The 19,645-nt window shown below is 53.9% G+C and overlaps 1 protein-coding gene across 2 annotated transcripts in view; it reads right to left on the bottom strand.

Moving 5' to 3' along the window:
- CPLX2 (complexin 2) overlaps window positions 1-15,127 on the bottom strand; it is a 69,486-nt gene extending 54,359 nt beyond the window's left edge. Inside the window, exons 1-3 of one of the 2 annotated variants that reach the window (XM_066342446.1) lie at window positions 14,749-15,127; window positions 2,544-2,625; window positions 2,116-2,267 (exon numbers count right to left, since the gene is read on the bottom strand). The gene's annotated coding sequence lies outside the window, so the exon portion shown is untranslated. The remainder of the gene's footprint in view (window positions 1-2,115; window positions 2,268-2,543; window positions 2,626-14,748) is intronic. The other variant, XM_066342445.1, reaches the window with a different exon arrangement.
- Between the last annotated feature and the right edge of the window lie 4,518 nt (window positions 15,128-19,645).

Below are 19,645 nucleotides of genomic sequence, written 5' to 3'. Positions count from 1 at the left end.
TCGGGTCAACTCAACTCAGCTCAACTCAAGTCAGTTCAACTCGACACATATTTACGGTGTTTCTCTCTTTGCCTATTCCATACGACCCTGAACTGGGCGCCAGTTTTGGAAAAGCTAGGATCCTACAGTTAACAAGACACAATCTTCACTCTCAAGGAGTTGTCTGTTTTGAACATAGATTTCAGACTCAAACCTTTCCTTGACCTGAGCAGCCCCTTGCACAGAGGGTTGGGTCAAGAACTTCCTTTTCTTCCCTGGAGACAGCCAAACCTGCAGCCTAATTCCTGAGGTCTACTCCCCCACACTTCTCACACTACCCTGGTGGGGTTGTGTGACTTCAAGACTTCAGATTACATAGTCAGTTGGTCCTGCCTCCATGTGGGTCCTGAGTCATCCATCCACCCACTCACCCACCCACCCACAGACCTGCACTGAGCACATAATATGTGCCAGATACCTGACAGACATTCTCTCTTTTCATTCTCCGCCATCAGTGTGGATGCAGAATCAGTGTGTGGCCAGCTAGAACTTAACCCAGTCCTGGTCCCAAAGCCTGTGCTCTTTCTATCCTCTTCTGCTGTCTTTTAGGACAATTCAGCAGATTTTCTAGTAAAGGATGGAGAACGCTGAATGCTTAAACAGACACATTCTATATGAAGTGAAAAAGCTCATTACTGAATATTTTATATAAGGCGAAATCCCACTTGACCAGTTTATTAGAATTCCTTGAGAAATGAACTCTATAGGGAGATAAAGGGTGACTTTCACTAAAAGCCTTTGTCAAGTTTCTATCCCCAATCCTATGGATAGAATGGATTCACTATAGAATTAGGCAGAGGTGGGTGGTGAGTGGAAGGGAGTGTATTTTTGCATGGATGGAGAACTGGCTTAGAGGCAAGAAAGAGAGGGTAGAGATCAATGGGCGCCTGTTCAAATGGAGAAGTAGTGCTCCCCAGGAATCGGCACTGCTGGCTCTTATATACCACGCGGTGTGCGTGCATTGAGCACCCAGTGGGTGCAAGTCCTGCATTAAGCATGGGGGACACCCAAACACGCCAGCCCCATCTCCTCTCCCAGAGAGGGCTGAGGAAAGAAGTGCTCGGTGACCTCTCCAAGTCTCAGAGGACAGGAAGCACCCCAGTGGGCTGGGATGGCAGGCAGCCCAGTGGAGACGGAACTGCAGGAGTGGCTGGGGGAAGGGAAAGAGCCCCGGGCAGCACCCAGAAGCTTTGAGTTCACTGACCTGCAGTGTGACACGGGGCAAGTTCTTCCCCTCTGTCTCCCCTTTTCCCTCCTATCCAATGAAGGGATCTAGAGGATCATCTATGTAAATCCCTTCATCTCGGTGATCTCTAAGGATGTGGCGCTTTGGATGGGGAACAATGACTTGAAGTAGGACCTGGTGAAGAGAAAGTCCACTTCCTGCGGCCAAAGTGTCCCCTTCAGTCCCCGCACTGTGATGGGGGGGCCACTCACTTTCTCATTCGTGAGCAGTGAGGACGAGGCAGAGAGCCACGAGGTCTGTGGTGCTGGGGCTCGGAGCCCAGCCTGGAATCCCTCAGTGACATTAGCTGTGAGTGACTCAGCGTCATAAATAGCTCCCATCTGGGTGAGCACCGCTCGCTGCAGTGATCGAGCGATCTCTGTATCCACACACACTCTCTCTGTGCAAATATGTGGCTCACTGTATGCTAAATACGAGGTGGCCCGGAGACGTTCCTCCTCTTAAAAGACTATCTGGTATGAAACTCAAGACTGTTTATTTAAAGACACAAGTTTACAACTCTGCACGTTGGATTCCTGGTTGTGGGTGGCAGAGAAAAGGCAATGTGGATGGAGGGACGCTGGGTGCGATCTGAGCTGGGGGGGGCTGCCTGGAAGGGGGGGGGGGCCGAGGCTGCTCGCTCCACTGTCACCCTCTGTCCGCAACAGGAGGGCCCGATGGGCGCCACGCACAATACTCTTTAGCTCCCCGAGCGGGGGTGTGCGTGGGGTGGGGAGGGCTGAGCCACAGTTCCGCAGAGGGAGCACAGGGACTCGGAGTGACAGGAGACCCAGGTCCCAGCACTGTTGTGCCCTGCGCATGGTCTTGGGCAGTTTATTTAATTCACTCACCCATTCATCGAACATGTACCAAGCACCTACAAGATGCAGAGACCGTTTGGAGATCCAGACAAGAAAACGTAGGTCTGAATTCAGGCTTAGCCATCTACCAGCTGTATGTCTGTGGGCAAGTCCTTTCCCCTCTCTGAGCTTCAGTTTCCCATCTGTGAACCGGGGGTAAGAAAGCCAACTAAGGTGGTGTTTTTTTTGTTTGTTTGTTTTTCTTGCAGGGGAGCATTATTGAAGAAGGTAACACGCAAGGAAATGCATCTCTCTTGTAAATGGCTCTAAAAAGGCCCCCTAACGCCATTCCACCACACTGTCCAATCGATCCATCTCATTCACACTCGGGAGTATTCTTGGTGATTTGCGGAGGGGAAACGATACGACGACCCCTACACGGGGCACTGCGCGTGGGGCGACCCCACGAGTTACCTTACCTTTGCTCTCTGTCCGAGCTGGGATGCAGCGACCTTCAGTCAGTTAGCGGAGCAGATGAGCATTCCAGAGACACACAGCTTCCTGGGGAGGAGAGAGGGAGCTGGGGTGAGGGGAGAGAACCTCTGGGGGAGCTGGCATCCTGCATGGGCACTGAGCCTCAGGCCCCACCGAGGGTATGCCCTGGCCCCTCCTGAGGCCACCGCTGGTGCTGTCAGGTCCAGCAAGGGGCCAGCGGGACCTGCTGGGCACCTGGCCCAGCTCCTGGCCCTGCGTCCCCTGCTCTCCTGACACCAGCTGTCCATGTTGGTCACTGGTTCAGGCGATGCTGGTGTCCTACCGCTGACCACACCACTTTCTGGCTTAGATGTGATTTCTGACTGGTGATAATGAATGGAGTTTGCTGTCAGTCATATCTGGGTTGGAACTCTGGCTTGGGAGAAACCCGTTATGTTCCTGTGAGCCACAGTTTCCTCACGTGGAAAGTGGGGCTCCCGATAGCACCCACTGGTACGTCAGGTGCGGTATGAGTGCTCATCGTCATTGGCGGTGGCGGTGAGTAATGTCTGTGAAGATATCCACTATGCCGTAGCCCCTCATGACTTAGTGACCTTCCTCTGCCTTTCTCTGGGAGACACCCAGCATTCCTGAAAGGTGAGCATGGTCTTGTGTGCCTGTTTCCAAAGCCTGGCACGGGGCCTGGCACGAGGCGGGCACCCAGTGCTGTCTGCTGACTGAGCCGTGCCCGACAAGCGTGCTGCCCCATGGTCACTGGGGTTAGTGCAGTCTGTGTCCCGCTCCTGCTTTGTAGGTGGGGACACAGTGTGAAGAGAGGAAACGGAAACAGTGGGCGAACGGGGAGCCGGAACAGAACCCACAGCCCTCGATCTCTTCACCCCACTGTGGTCAGCGTGTATCTGGGGGGACGCCAAGGCGCTGGCCACGGCGGGGGGCCCACCACGTGCACTTGGGGGCCTGCGTGCGGCCTGGTCCCTCCTCCTCGACTGTTTCCTCTTCCTCCCTGCCGGGGTCCTGCTCACTGTGACTCCAGGAAGTGGAGAGTCTGTTTACAGAGGCGGGGACAGAGGACAGGGCCCAGGTCACAGAGGCGGTCCATGCAAGCAGGGCTTCCAACAGATCAGCTGACCCCAGGCCTTTTCCTCGGCCGGCAGCCTTCCCGGGGCGCCCGCACCCAACCCGCTAGGTCTCCGCGACCCCCCGGTACTGTTACTTCCTAACACAGTCTCCACCGGCCCCTCCCACTGCTGGAACAGGAGCAGCCCCCCCCCCCCCCGCCCCCGCCATGCCTGGTGCTCAGCAGGACGTGATAATTATCTGTCCAGGGCGCGAATGAATAAGCAATGAGTGGCTGAACGCCTGGGCCAGGCCGTGTTCTAAGTGCCTGTGACTCTGCTGCCGGAGGGCAGGCGTGCTCTGTTGTCAGGGAGCTGACAGTCTTTGAATTTAAAGCTAGCAGCTGGACTGAAAACAGGGCAGATGTTACTATTTTCTGGGGGGCCAGGCGGGGAAGTGGGGAGAGAGTAGACGTGGGCGGAGCCTGCTGACTGCCCAGGGAGTGGGCACAGGGGACAAATGGTGGCCTCCCCGGCCTCAGGCAGGGCCACCTGTGCTCTGGGCCCTGTGGCTGCCCTTTCAGACGGCAAGGAGAGAAAGCGGGGTGGTGCCGTTACCTGGTCAATGTCTACCTCCTGCTGAGCCCCAAACAGCTGGCACGCTGCCTGGCACAGAGCTGGTATTAAGTACATATTGATCAACGAAGGAAGGGCGGGCAGAAAGCAGGTCAGATGACTCAGGCCTGGAGGCTTGTGGGAATCAAGAGTGTCAAGGAGCAGGATGATCATGACTTACACTGAATGGGGCCGTACTGCTCACAGACCCCTTCAGACCACAGCTGCTACTCTCACAGGCGAGCAGCAGTCCGTGCACGTGTATCACTGAGCACTCCGCACAGCACCGGAGGGGTTCACGTGCACAGCAGGGCGGGGGTGGCACTGTTCACGCAGAACCCACGTGCGAGCCCTCGACGTCCTCAGTCTCTAATGCTCCCACCAGCCCGGCAAGGCCCAGGCCGGAGCTCCCGTCGTGAGGAGGACACGGAGGCCCAGAGCCGTCTTGGTCCTGCACTGCCGGACCCTGGTCTCACTCTGGGAGTGAGCCGTAAGGAGCCCCCAGCTTAGTGGGGATACCCGCAGGACACGGGTGGTTAAAACCCCGTGGAGCAGGACGGGCTTTCCCCGCCAGAAGGAGCAGGGTCCACAGAGACGCGGAGGGAGCCTGGTCTTCTCGGGCCTTGGGAGGAGTTTGATTTGGCCCTGGGGAGAAAGTTGGGGGCTGGGAAGTTGTTGAGGCCGGTTATGAGGGGCTTTAGTGGGGTGTGGGCTTTTTTTAAACAGTTATTTATTTATTTATTTATTTATTTATTTATTTATTTATTTATTTATTTAGAGAGGAGGGGGGGAGAGAGAGTGAGAGAGAGAGAGAAGGGGGAGGAGCAGGAAGCATCAACTCCCCTATGTGCCTTGACTAGGCAAACCAGGGTTTTGAACCGGCAACCTCAGTGTTTCCAGGTTGACGCTTTATCCACTGCGCCACCACAGGTCAGGCGGGTGTGGGCTTTTAACAGGACCCTTGCTTTGTGCTCTGGAGAGCTCCTTCTGGGGGCGAGGGCTGGGCGGGGGCTCGGGGTGGGAGGAGCAGGTTAGCAGGACTTGCTCTTGCTGAGCTTGGGGCAGAGGGAGCATGGACCCAGCCTCCAGGCCCAGAGGGTGTGGAGCGTGGAGCTGCCAGCTTTGTGAGCACCAACTCTCCCTTGCGTTGAGCCACCGTGTGGAGCTGGAGGTCCCGCCCCAGCTCCCAAGAAGATCATGGTGGCAAGTCCTCTCTCTGCCCCAGCCCCAGCCCCAGCGCTAGCCAAGGCTTCTTCCGCCACCGGCTACTCCCAAACCGTGTCCTAGCAACCTGGCAGCCCTCACCTTGGCAACGCCAGCTTCTGCACACTCATGCTCTGGTTGGGTTGCAAGGGAAGGTGGAGCTAGGATGCCTTCTGTCCACCAGACCTGCCCAGGGAACCAGCCCTGGGCAGCTGCAGCCTGTGCCCTAGGGCTCATCAGGTGGAGGCTGGCCAATCAGAGGAGAGAGGTGTGTCTGGACGCTGGACAGGACTTTGGGTCAGGCAGGACTCTGAACTCAGGGACTTTCAAGCTGGGTTCTGACCCTAGGGTGATAGTCTTCTCCGAATGACCTCAGACAAGTCTCTTCCCCTCCCTGGGCCCCAGTTTTCCCGTCTGTAAAATATGGAGGCTGCATAACACCATCTCTAGAGTCAAATGATATCTTCCCCCGTTTTTTTTATCTTTTCTATGCTTATTGGTTGGATGCTGTATTTTGGGCACGGATCTTACATAGTATCAGACTCCAGGGATTTAAATCCTGGTTTAGTTGGATAAGTTCCTTCATGTCTCTGAGCCTAGAAATTTTCCTCTATAAAAGGAATAGATCTCATGCTATTTCACCCAAAGAGTTATGAGGGTCAGTTGAAGTGGTATGAATGAAAGTGCTTTATAAGTCACAGAGAGCTATACAGCGGCTACCTGTTTCATCACATGGACTGTACTCAGTAACGACTTGTTGACCCCCTTTTCCACCCTGGCCCCCACTAGCAACCACAGCATGTATTTACTGAACACTAACTATGTGCCAAGCATTGTACTGAGGGTTTTATATTATCTCATTTTTATCTTCACGACAACCGTGTCAGGTACTTGCAATTATTATTCCCATTTTCCGGATAAACAAGTAGAGGGCCTATCTGGTCATATATAGAAGGAGCTCAGCCAGGCTCCCTGGCTTCAAAACTTAACCATTTAAAATTCACCGAGGTGGCCGCCTCAGGCTCTTCCATCCGTCCTGGGGTTTTCCTCGTGCCTCAAGTCAGGGTCTCACTCAGGGTTAGGTAGGCAGAGGCGCTGGCGTTTACTGGACATCCTCTCTGTGCCGAGAATCGATCAGCTTCCCAGACTTTTCCATGCAGGCAGTCTGCAGGGGGCGCACTGCAGCACCGATTCCGACTCAGGGGTCCGGGGTGCAGCTGGGGTCCTGCACGTCTAATAAGCTACCAGGACGTGCTGACGTTGCTGGTGCACCTTGGAGGAGCCGGGAGCCAGCAGAGTTCAAATAGCATCTTACTGGACCCTGGAAACTTGGTCTTCATAGCCCCAGGGTCACAGGAGGTGGGAGCGAAGGCTGGAGAGGCAGTGCACCTTATTCAGCGCCCCGCCGCATACGGGGTGGGTGTGAACCGAGGCCCGCTTGACCTTAGCAGTGCCCGTGGCTGCGGGCCACGCACAGCCCCCTGGCTCCGTGTTCCCGGCTCAGGTGCCGTCTCCGCGGCTGAAGCGGGCTGAAGCGGGCTGAAGCGGGCAGTGGTCTGGTCTCCGAGGCCCCTACTAGGAACCCTTTCTTACGTTCAGCTTGTCCTGAGCAGACCAGCTCCGAAGCTGGCTCCCAGGAAGTGCCCGTCTCAGGGTCCTGTGCGTGTATGACATCCCATCTGCCTCACCCTCAACCTGGCTCTTTTAGAATCACGGCTTTCTTTGAGAGTTTTGATATTTTATTTATCATGGATTATGTTACATTAATTTGGTTTTAACTCTAACAGATATTTACCTTGACGACTGAGTTTTCGGTGCCTTCTTACATTTTGCACCGGGGGGGGGGCAGGTGCCTCTCTTTCCTACCCACCCCCACCCCCAGCTGCGGCCAGCCCCGTGTCTCTTCCCGCCCCCTCCTGCCTCGCGGCGTCACCATGCTGCCTGCGCTGTGGCGCCCAGGGGCCCACCAGGAAGCCAGCCAGCTGATGGGTTTACTTCCCAGCAGGGGAGCCCCTCACTGTTTGCCCTCTGGCTAACCTACTGTGGAGATGCATCAGGGACTGTGGGCCTCAAGGGGGTCCAGGGAATTCCTCTGACCTGAGCTTTGCCCCTCAGGCCCTTTATCAGTGGGGTGACCAAGGAAATGCCAACCACAATTATGCCAGCCTCCGCTTCACGGCCCTGCCTGCTCTGGCCCCCGTCAATCTCTCTGTCCTCATCTCTATCATCCTCTCCCTCACTCAATTTCTGTCCCGCAACCCGTCAGATGGCTTCCTACCCCAGGACCTTTGCACTTTCCACTTGGACACTCGTCCCACGGCAAGCAGCGTCTTCCATCCAGATGTCAGCTTCAGTGCCTCTTTCTTCAGGTCTCCCCTGCCTGCCTTACGTAAACAGCCACCACACTCCCTAGCACACCCTCTTTTTAATTTCCTTTTCAGTTCTTATATAACTTGGCGGAATTCTTTGTTTACTCGCTGTTTTCTGCCTACCCACTAGAACGTGAGCTCAGTGAGAGCACAGACTGCGTCTTATTCATTTTCTCTCCAGCTCCTAAAATAGCCACCGGCCCATCGGAGGTGCTCAGCGAGTATTAAAGAATTAATGAGCAACACCCGGGCTTTCGGTTTCCATATTTGTGAGATGGGCTGACAACCCTAACCCTGTACTGTCAGAATCAAAAGCAGAACGACCCAGTGGGGCCAGCAGTCTACCCCCAGTTTATAGATGACAAACTTGAAGTTCAGAGACATGGTGGGACCTGTCCGAGGTCATCCAGCCGGGAAGTGCCAGGGCTGGTGTGCTCTCCGGCGTGGAGGAGCCCCTGGCCCCGCGCCCTGCTCCGGGTGGGCACTGGCACGCTGAGGGCTGGGCCTGGCTCCCTCTGAGTCTCTTGCCATCTGCTGGTGGAACTGCAAGGCCCTCCTTGCCCGCCCGGCTGTCACCGCTTTTTGACCAGGACTCCTCATGGCTGGCTTTCGTGCAGCACAGAGGCCTGCCTCTGGCAAACGTGGAGGTAGATTTTCTCTGCGTTGGCAATTACCACGCGGACTGGGGAGCGGTTCTCGTCTTCCAGGCACTTGACCAAGATCCACCTCTGAACCCTTTGCAGCAATGCTGGTTGCAGCCCGAGGGGGTGTCGGCCGGGGGTGGGGGGCGGTGTGGGTGGCAGTGTTGTTTGTCACAGAAGCCGGAGTTCAGAACGGCTGGAGCCCCCCCCCCCCCCCCGGGCAGCGTCTCTAAGAGTTTGGTTTATTTTTCCCTGAGAGAGGTTTCACCACACTCCAGAATGCACTCGCTTTCTTGAGGACCCGAGGTTTCTGACTTGACCTGTCCTCCGCGGCCACTGATTCAGCTTCACAAACATTCACTGAGAATATCCTCGGTATTCTGCTCACCCTCAGGGGACAACGGGGAGCAGACAGGTCCTGCCCTTGCTCCCTCCAGTGTTGGATCAGAAGGGGGACAGACGCACGGTCTTGACAGTGACCGTCTATGTGACTGGGTAGGATTGTGTCCTTCTTTGGGTCTTTGGGTTTTAGCTTCCTCTCCACCCCGGCTCCTCCTTAAAAGCCTGTGACGGTCCCTCGGTGCTTACAGAGCCGGGTGGGCACCTTCGGCCTGGTCTGCCAGGCCCTCAGCCCCGGCGCTATCGACCCTTTTTTTTTTTTTTTTTTTTTTTTTTTTCATTTTTCTGAAGCTGGAAACAGGGAGAGACAGTCAGACAGACTCCCGCATGCGCCCGACCGGGATCCACCCGGCACGCCCACCAGGGGCGACGCTCTGCCCACCAGGGGGCGATGCTCTGCCCATCCTGGGCGTCACCATGTTGCGACCAGAGCCACGCTAGCGCCTGAGGCAGAGGCCACAGAGCCATCCCCAGCGCCCGGGCCATTTTTGCTCCAATGGAGCCTTGGCTGCGGGAGGGGAAGAGAGAGACAGAGAGGAAAGCGCGGCGGAGGGGTGGAGAAGCAAATGGGCGCTTCTCCTGTGTGCCCTGGCCGGGAATCGAACCCGGTCCTCCGCACGCTAGGCCGACGCTCTACCGCTGAGCCAACCGGCCAGGGCTCTATCGACCCTTTACAGCGCATGCTCCCCACTCCTCCGACCCCCTCTGCTCTGTTTTCATTGAACAGATAGGTCACCTTCTAGATACTGGGAACTACGAGCTTCACAAATTTTAACTTTTTTTTTTTTTTTTACATTCAATATCATTTTGTATTCATTTCAGTATACAGCATAGTTGTTAGACAATCATATACTTTGCCAAGGGGTCCCCCCGATATTTCAAGTACCCACCTGGCGCCATAGATAGAATTTTAACTTGTTTAATCGTCACAGGAACCCCTTGAAATAAGTATTATGATTCTCATACTCTCCAGTTTAAAGATGAGGACACAGACACAGAGAGGTAAGGAACTTGCCTATGTCCACACAGTTGCTAAGTGACATGGCGGAGGTTTGAACCCAGGCAGCTTGGCTGCCGGTCCACGCCCTCTACCGCTGCTATGTTGCCTCTCTGTCTGTTCTGGGCACTGGCCCTATTCTCTCCTTTTAAAGGTACAGTTCAACAGCCACGCACACTTCCCTGAAGGCTTCCACGGTGCCTCCCAGGTTGAATGAATTCCTCTTGTCTGTGCTCCCACAATGCCTTGCACGTCCCTCCCCATGGCAGCCTTTCCCTTGGGGTAATGCTGTTCTGTTTGTGCGCTGCCTCCTTTGCTGGATTTCTGCCACTCTGTGCCCAGCCAAGCACCCCATCCATCCATTCTTCAGGGGGTAACCAGAGGCGTCTTTTAAAAACAAAACCGGTTTTAATCACTCCCCGGCTTGAAACCATCCAGTGAAGACTCATTGAACTTGAACTTAGAATAAAAGCCCAGGTGCTGGCTGTGGCCCAGGGGCTGCTGCACGGTCTGGTCCCTCGTTTGTCGCCACTCTCCCTGTCGCACGCTCTGCTCTGGCCACACTGACCTCATGCCTGTCCCCAGACAGTCCAGGCTCACCCTGGGGTCTCTACCAGAGCTGTTTCCTCTGCCTGGAACGTTACGCCTCACACCCTCTCATGACCGACTGACTTGTCGTTTGAACCTCAGGTACATGTCACCATTTCAGACAGACCTTCCCTCTCTGTCTGTCTGCTGCCATGGTTTTTCATATTCACTTTTTAATTGTTATTAATGACTTGTGCCTACCGCAAATCTGTAAGACCCAAGGGAGCGAGGATCTGGGGTGTCTCGTTCAGTACCTGGAACAGTACCCAACACACAATAGCCCGCCACTCAGCAAGTTAGTGTTGGAGGAAGAGTGAGCGTTCATTAAGGGCCCTCTGGGATCCTACCTATTACTGTTCAACTAGTCCCAGATAATTATAATATAATATAATATAATATAATATAATATAATATAATATAATATAATATAATAAAATAAATATAATATAATATCTCTAAATTGGTTTTATCTCAGGTTAAAAGCTGGGATGATTTCACAAGCTGAAATTCACTGTCTTTATCACCTTTTCCTTTCTTCCCTGCACCTATACTCCCAGAGGTAAGGCAATATTATTGACCATTCTTTTTTTTTTTTTTCTTTTTTTTGTATTTTTCTGAAGCTGGAAACGGGGAGAGACAGTCAGACAGACTCCCGCATGCGCCCGACCGGGATCCACCCGGCACTCCCACCAGGGGCGACGCTCTGCCCACCAGGGGGCGATGCTCTGCCTCTCTGGGGCGTCGTTCTGCCGCGACCAGAGCCACTCTAGCGCCTGGGGCAGAGGCCAAGGAGCCATCCCCAGCGCCCGGGCCATCTTTGCTCCAATGGAGCCTTGGCTGCGGGAGGGGAAGAGAGAGACAGAGAGGAAGGAGGGGAGGGGTGGAGAAGCAAATGGGCGCCTCTCCTATGTGCCCTGGCCAGGAATCGAACCCAGGTCCCCCGCACACCAGGCCGATGCTCTACCGCTGAGCCAACCGGCCAGACCATTCTTTACTGACTTCTCTTTACCAGGAAAGCTCAGAACTCTTTACATGTGTTTTAATCTGTCCACCTCTGACTCAAAGGCACTTGTGAGACCCTGCCTTCCCCACTCTGCAAGCAGGGACATCCCTGATGAGGGAAAGCGAGGACTTGCAAAGCGGCCAGAGCCCGATGGAGGCACACACACCCGTCCCCGCTGACACGTTTCATTGGCGGCAGGAGATGCTTCGTGCTCCAGAGAGGTACAGGAGCTCTGAGTCCTGCCGAGGCCTAGGCCAACCACAACGCATGCAACACCTCCCAGGAGGGTCCCGTAGCTGAGAGGCGAGTGCAGCCAAAGTCAGGGCAAATGGGAAGAGGGAGGCTTCACACGCGTCTGACAAAAACCCACAGAAATGAGATCTGGGGTCCGAGTGCAGAGCCTTTGCTCACGAGAACCAGGGGCCAGCCAGGACACTTGCCCAGCAGCCAGATACAGGTGACCACAGCCATCAACTTGTTCCTTCAAAAGCACACGGAAAGGAACTGTGTTAAATCACCAAACCCAACTACCATATGTTGGGCAACCTCTTGGGAACCAGCAAGGGCATTTCTTGCCCCACACCCTCTCTCCTTCCAGAAGGATATGGCATCCCAGTTTTATGGGCTGAGCAACTCTAAGGTCTAACCTTCCAGGCAGAATGGTGCACTAAAAAGAACTCTGGATTACAGGTTCAAAGATCTTGGCTTTGGTCTTAGCACTATGGAGCTTTGGGGACATTTTTTTTCCTTCCATTTCTGACCCTTGTCTCCTCATCTGTAAAATGGGGCCATTGGGTTTGGTGATTTCCAAATCATTACATTAGGCTTTCTATTCTTATGAGATTATGGCTCAGATTACTTGGAAAGGGAAGCTCTTTTTCTTTTTCTTCATGGGGCTCAATTTGTCTTTTGGTCAGCCTTGCAAATAGTCCCTGGCCTCTCGCCACAGTGTAGGTAGGAGAGAGAAACCATTTTTGTCTAGCCTGTTGAAGGTTGATATGCTCCTTGTTTCTTTCTGAAATAGTTTCTCTGATGCATGTGGTTCATTGCCATAGTGTGGCCTCTCTCAAAACTTTCTGCTAAGAACAGGAATGTTCTGAACAGATCAAGGAAGGAAAGTCATGATTTGAGTTAGTGGAACAACATTTGAATGGTAAAAGTTGGCATTGATGTTAAAAAATCATTCTGCACTGAATGATAGGATGTCTTGGGTTTGCTTCAAAATAAGTCTCCGTGTGTGTGTGTGTGTGTGTGTGTGTGTGTGATGGGAATGGGTGTGGCTATAGAAGAAACAAAATTAGACAATTGTTGAAGCTGGATGATGGACATGTGGGGGTTTCTTATACTATTGTCTCTATTTAACAAATACGTTTGAAATATTTCATCCCAGAAGGCCCTTCGGAGACTGGCTCTGGCCAGTCTTGCTCTCCACTCTCACTCCGTCGTCCCCACCTCAGGGCCCCTCTGGCACAGTGACGTCGCCCTGGTGGCTGAGATTTCACACCGTTAGGCCCTTCCACACAGTTCCATCTGTCCTGAGGACTCTTCCTCGTCTCTCCCCACAGTTGGTATACTCGGAACACTACCACAGCCTAGTGCAGCTGTTTTCCTTTCGGCTTCCTCTGCTGGTCTGTGTCCTCCTCAGGACACTGCTCTGTCTCCCTCCTGCACAGCCAGTGCCTGACACATAACAGGTCCTAGGCAGGTTTACAAAGGGAATAATAGCAGGAATGGTGGCTACCTTTTTTTTTTTTTTTTTTTTTGAGCACTTACTATGTGCCAGGCACCGCTCTAATCTCATTACACAGGATTTTTATTAAATCCTCACAAGTGGGTACTATTAACCTGTCTTCTTTGAAGGTCACTTGCCCAAGGTCATGCGCCAGTAACGAAGCTGACTTTGGACTCAGAATGGAAACCACTCAGCTCTTCTCCGTGCAACTGGGATTTTAAAAGACTTTCTTATGAATGTTTCACAACGGGCCCAGGATTTTGGGAGCCTGGCCTTTAGGCCCAGTTCTACTACTAAATTGCTGCATGACCTTGGGCACACATCACCTCTGCCCCCGAGGCTGGGTTTCCCAGTGACACTATCAACGAGCAGAACGGTCATGTGATCCCAGGGTTCTCCCAGCTTCAGCTCCCAGGGAAAAGGTTTCCACTGCCACGTTTGGTTTTCTGCCACCGAACTTGCTTTTCTCTGTTTGGAAACCTCTCGGCTGGCTTCTCACACTTCTTCAATCTCTTTTCTTGCTAATTGCAACCTCCAGGAGTCAAGCCTGTTCATGCCCTGCTGTCTGCCCCCCTCACCCTCTTCCTTCCTCGTGGCTTCCCTCCGGAGGAGGCCCGGGAGGAACCCTGGGCAGGAGGGAGGGGGAGCAGGTTGCTGCCCCATTTGTGTGGCTTCCCCGTGGTTCCTCAGCCCCCTCCCCCCGCGTCAGGAAACTCAGCCTGACACTTTCTAGGGATGTTCTGAGGACAGCCTGAGTCAGTGGTTGCAGCTGCCAGCCTGGAGCATCTGTGTTAGCTAGGGTCTCGGAAGGAAGTCCGTGGTCCTGACTCCGAGTGAGGCGGGAGTATGGAGGGACGGGGGGCTGCAGTCACCTCCCACCTAGCCGAGGTCCAGCAGCCCCCCGTTGGAGCGCAGGACCCTCTACCTCTATCTCCCCTCCCACTGTCTTTCTGTCTCCCAGCTGGGACCCGCCATTGCACAGCCAGGCCTTGGTCAACTGCAGACCCAAGAGCGCTTGCGAGTAGGCCCCCCTCCCTAGCTCGCCCCTGACACCGTCCTGGGGGAAGCCGGGGTCCCCCGGCGATGCAGACACGCACCCTCACGGAGTGCAGGGGGCACCAGCCGCTGGGCTTTGTTCGCGGCCGGCGGGAGCTGTCCGCCGGCGCGGTGCTGACGCGCGGAGCGGACCCCGGGGGCGAGGGACTGTCCGCGGCGGCCGCAGCGCCGAGCCCGGCCCGAGGGAGGAGAGAAGCTGGCCGCGCAGCTGCTGCTCGCCCGTGCGGTGCGGTGCGGTGCGGTGCGGGCTGGGCCGGGCTCGGCGCTGGGAGAGGACCAGCTCGGGCGCGGGCGGGAGTGGGAGCGGTCTCGGCGGCGGCGCCCTCCGCCTCGCCCCGGAAGCGCCGGCTGCAGGAGCTGCCGGGGAAGGAAGGAGGGAAGGAAGGAGGGAAGGAGGGAAGGAAGGAGGGCCGGAGGGAGCCGCCCGCAGGGAGACCCGCCGCGCGGGGCCTACGGCCAGGGCGCTGCGGGAACCGGCCCGCGGAGGGAGCCGGCGGCCCCGCGGCGGACAGAGGCGCGCGTCCTACGAACCTGTTGGCGGTGGCAGCTCCTCCGCGGCCGACCTGGGCGCCCGGACCGGACCGGACCGAGATGCTGGCTGGCGCGCCTCTCCCTCCTTCTGGCTGGACTCCCCGGCAGAGGCACTCCCTCCTGCCTGGGCTAGCGACCCCCTCTCCGTCCGCCCCAGTGGCAGCTGGGGCGCAGGGCACCGAGCCAGGAGGCCTTCCCCAAGGGCAGACCCGCTCCCGGGGAGACCCAGCTTCCCGAGCGAGGAGGCGGGGCTGGAGACGGGGAGGAGAGAGGGCGCCAGCGGAGGTGTCTGTGACTCCGAGAGAGAGAGGGAGACGTGGGGGAGATCCCCGTGCAGTCAGTTCTGCCCGGAACTTGGGGGCCGGAGGGTCCTGTTACCTACAGGACAAAGGGCATTCATTCTGCCTTGGAAATAGCTCTCCCTCCCTCTCCATTTTCGTGGCCAGTAACCAGATGCAGGTCTTGTACCTGCTCTGTTGCCACCTCTCACGGGTCTGGCTGCCTCCAGTACCTGGTTCCTGTCCATCACCCAGCATGCCCTGGGGAGAGCTTTCTACACCCTTCCCTATGAAGGGTGCATCTGGAAGAAGAGGCAGTCTTTGACCCTTTGCAGGAAGACCCAGGGCCTCCTCTCCAACTGTGTTATCAGGACAGGCGACCTGCCCACGCACTCTGAACAGGTTCGCCTTCACCCCAGTGCCTTAGCACCTGCGGCTCCTTTTGGCCGGAATGTTCTTTCTACCTTGCTACTCATGCTTTATCTTCAAGTTAGAGTGTCTCTTCATTCACTTGAAAATTTCCCTGATCCCCAGGGCACAGCCAAGCGCTCCTTCCTCCAAGCTTTCCCTACTTTGCCTCCCTCCACTGGACTTCTTATCACGCTGTGTTATATTCATGCACACATTCTCCGTTATCAGGCTCATAAAAACTGATTTTTCTCTGTATCTCCATCTCCTAGCGTGGTGACTGACACACAATAGATGTTGAATTACATCTGAACGAATGTACATGCTGGAAGCAGAGGTCAAAATACTTCCTTTCCTCACGGGATTGTTCGTTTGTTTTCTGTAGATATGTTTCACCCCAGCATGTAGAACCTCACACGGCAGCACCTGCCTCAGCCCTTTGCCTCCTCATCGCCGACTCCCCCCCGTCTCAGAATTCTTCCTACAGTGGCCTCCACTTTGTACCAAGCTGCTTTTTAAAATTTAAAAAATATATATATATATAGATTTTTGCTGTTTTCTCTATTTGGGACCCTTATAACCTTGATGTTTACATGGATGAATCTTTCTTGTCCTTTGGATTTGGGCTCAAGGGTCATTTCCTAAGGAGGCCTTCTCTGACCACCCTAATAGAATATTTGCTTCCCCAACTAGTCTATCACATTGCCCAGGCCATTTTTCCTTGGTAATTATTACTCTTTGAAATCATTTCATGTGCGTGTTTAGTTGTTTGTCCCTGGCTTTCCCTCAGCCGGGTTGAAGCTCTCCAGGGGCCGGGATCATGTCTATCCTGCTCACTGCAGTGTTCTCCGTGGTTAGCATTCTGAGAGGAACTTACATCACTGCAGCCAGAATCGCCTTCTCCCTGGCAACGCTGGGGCTGTCGTGCAGGTCACGGTGGAATCCTCTGTTAGGTAGAAATCAACCAAGAGTGTGTGAGGTAAGAGGGTCACATTAACATTCCGTGGGACAGCAAAGAGAGGAAGTGGAGGGCCGCAGGTCTGAGGCTGTGAGATGCCAGGCCTGAGTCACCGCCCCTTTCCCTACCTACCGGATGGCAAAACCGCAGCACCGGCTCACTTCACACCATGCAAAGCACGTTCGCGTCCACAGTCGCGTTTGATATTTGTCACAACCTTCTGCAGTAGGTGTTGGTCTCCCCAACACTGAAAGCGTCCGAGGCCAAGAGAGGCAAACGGACCTGACCAAGGCCACACAGCTTGTGAGAGACGGGGCTCCCCCCGGGCACTGTGCTGCAGGCTGAGGACCTAGAACTCCGCCATAGCTCCTGCCTGCCGGGACCTCACATCAGTAAGAGACACTGGCACAGAAACGATGGATTAAATACAATTTGGTGAATGCTCAGCGGTGATTCTCACCCTGGGGATGGGCGGCTGAACAAGAAACGGATAGGCTGCCCGGGTCAGGATAAATTGAAATTCTTTTCAATAACAATTATAATTTGTTCAGCGCTTTCCAGATGTCAGATACTGTATAGAGCGTTCCACGTACTGTGTCTCAGACAATCATTTCTGCTTACTTCTATCCCCGTTTCACAGAGTGAACAGAACCTCATGGAGATTAAGTAACTTGGTCAAGGTCATGAGGCTGGTAAATAGCTGAGCTGGGACTTCACCTGACTTTGTTTGACCCAAAGCCTGAGATCGAAACCGTTATGCACCCCAGACCTCCTGAATCTGAGTGCCTGGTCCGCAGGAAGGGGACTGGGATTGGACGATGATGCTGAGGCCGTTCTATTCTAGTTTCACCCCCTATTGAGAGGCACTCGTGGTGAGCGTGCTGTGAGTGGAGAGGAAGGAGGGATGAATGCAGCCCGTGGGGAGGGCTCAGAGAAGGTCGACGTTAGATCTTGAAGGATGAAGTGGGAGTTTCCAGGCAGACAAGTGGAGAGTATTTCAGACAGAGGAAACGACACTCAAGGACCTTGGGGGTGTGGAGATGCAGGGGCTGTCAGGGGACAGGGGTTTGGCGTGGACGGGGTGGAAGGCCGATGGGAGGGATGGGGGTGGGAAACGAGGCTGGAGTTCAGTTTAGACCTGGCGGTGTGCCTCTATCCTGCAGGCAGTGCAGAGCCACCGAAAGGCAATGACAGCTGTGCATTGAAAACTGCCACTGTCACCTTGCTCCTCCCACAGTAGCAACGCGGGCTCAGTCCTTTACCATCCTGCACAGTGCTTTCTACCGGCAGAAGTATCCCTCTGGGGTGGTGCGAACCCGGAGCCCCATGAGGGCAGCGTGGCTGTGGGCTTGTTCTAGCAGATGACCCAGAGCGACGGGGGGACTCGGTGTGTGTGGAAGAGGACGTAATGGAAGGAGTCCAGCATGGAGGCTGCTTCAATAAATCCAGTAAGAGAGGAGGGAGGAGAAGCACCACTTACTCGGAGTTCTTTGAACCACTGACTCCAGAAGTAAAAGCCTGTGGCCCCTTACCTCTGAACACCTGGGGGAGGCTGGAGTTCAGCCGTTCAAACGGCTGCTGAGTAATTACCACACTTTTACTTTCCGACATACAGAAAAGCATATTGTCACGCAGGCCGCCACAACCCCGCCAAACCAGGATTTCCGCCGTTGTGCGCACTTTATGTCTTTTGGCTCCTGAATCTGGGTCCTGATGGTCTCTATTATGTGGCTGCTACATTATATGCCATCATTGGTTTCAGTGTTTTCAAGGGCAATCACTATGCTAATGAAACTCGGTCTTGGCTCAAGAACTAAAATCTACCTTCTGTTTCTCCACCCCTCTGGGAAAGTCCACATGGACCCTAATAATGGTTAACTTACAGATGGCTGACTTGTATCTTGTATCAGGGCCCCTTTAAACCCTTGACATGCATGAACCCTTGGAGGTAGGTATTATTCGTATCTGCAATTTACAGATGAAGAAAAAAAGAAGTCAAGGGACTTGTCCAAGCAGAGACAGAAGCAGTTTTCAAACCCCGACTATTGATTGGAGTCTGCATGCTCCAATATTATACCTGAGGTCTCCCATAGAAAGTCCTTGCATTTCTCCCAAACCTCTCGGAGCCTGGACTACACATAATAATTTTCTCTCGGAGAGTCTCAGTTTCCTCTCCTGTGAAGTGGGGATGAGAGATAGCTAACAAGGCGGGTTGTTGGGGAAAGTAAATGGAGGAACACATGAAGGTATCTGAATAGTGCTGGTTCCTCTCCCGGTCTTCCTCAACCGGACCAGTGGTTCTACATCCGCCCAGCTGCTCAGGTCACAAACCCACAGGCGACTGTGGAATTCTTCCTTTCCCTCAGCACCCAGTCCTTTAGCAGGTTAATTAAGCTCTTCTATTGAAATACATCTGCAATTAGTCGCTTCTGTCCCTCTCCACCCCATCCCTTCTTGTCCACACACTCTCCTAGCGGGGTTGCTATAGTAGCTTCTTGCCCAGTCTCTCTGGTTCTACTCTTGCTCCCCAAGGTGATTAAAACGAAACGAAACAACAGAAAAGAACTCTAATTATGTGAATCGTTTCCACAAAGCGAGCACGACTGTGCAGCCAGCACCCGGACAGTGCAGAGGAGGATGGCACATCTCCGTCAGGACACCCCAGTTGTCATTCGCCCCTCACTCCTCCTCAGAGGCAGTCAGAGTTCTGACGGCTGACACTGCAGATCAATGCTGCCGATTTAAGAAATCATATACAGTATGTCTGCTTCAGTGTTTGGCTTCTTTTGCTCAATGTCATGTTTGTGAGAGTCATTTATTTTGTTGCCTGAGTCAGCAATGTTTTACTTTTCATTGCTGTGTAGTACTTCAGGATGTGACTTTCTCAAATTTTTGATGGATTTTTTGGGTTTCCAAATTTTGTGTAGATCTTTCTATACATATGTGTAAGGGATTTTGTTGCTTGTATTCCCAGGAGTGAAATAAATGGGTAAGGTATGCATATATTCAGCTTAAGTAGATAGTTCTAAAAAGTATGGGTACCAATTTACACTTCCATAAGCTGTGTACGAGAATTCTAGTTGCTCCACATCCTCACCATCACTTGGTATTGTCAGCATATTTTTACTTTTAGCCATTTTATATATGTAGTGAGTATGTAGTGGTTTTAATTTGAATTTCCCTGATGACTAATGAAGGACTTTTCCATATTTTTTTTTAAAGATTTATTTATTGCTTTTACAGAGAGAGAAGG

This window comes from Saccopteryx leptura, chromosome 6 (genome assembly GCF_036850995.1).
Source record: "Saccopteryx leptura isolate mSacLep1 chromosome 6, mSacLep1_pri_phased_curated, whole genome shotgun sequence".
NCBI lineage: Eukaryota > Metazoa > Chordata > Mammalia > Chiroptera > Emballonuridae > Saccopteryx > Saccopteryx leptura.
The sequence above is the reverse complement of the archived record's forward strand: the minus strand, read 5'-3'. Positions and strand labels throughout refer to the sequence as shown.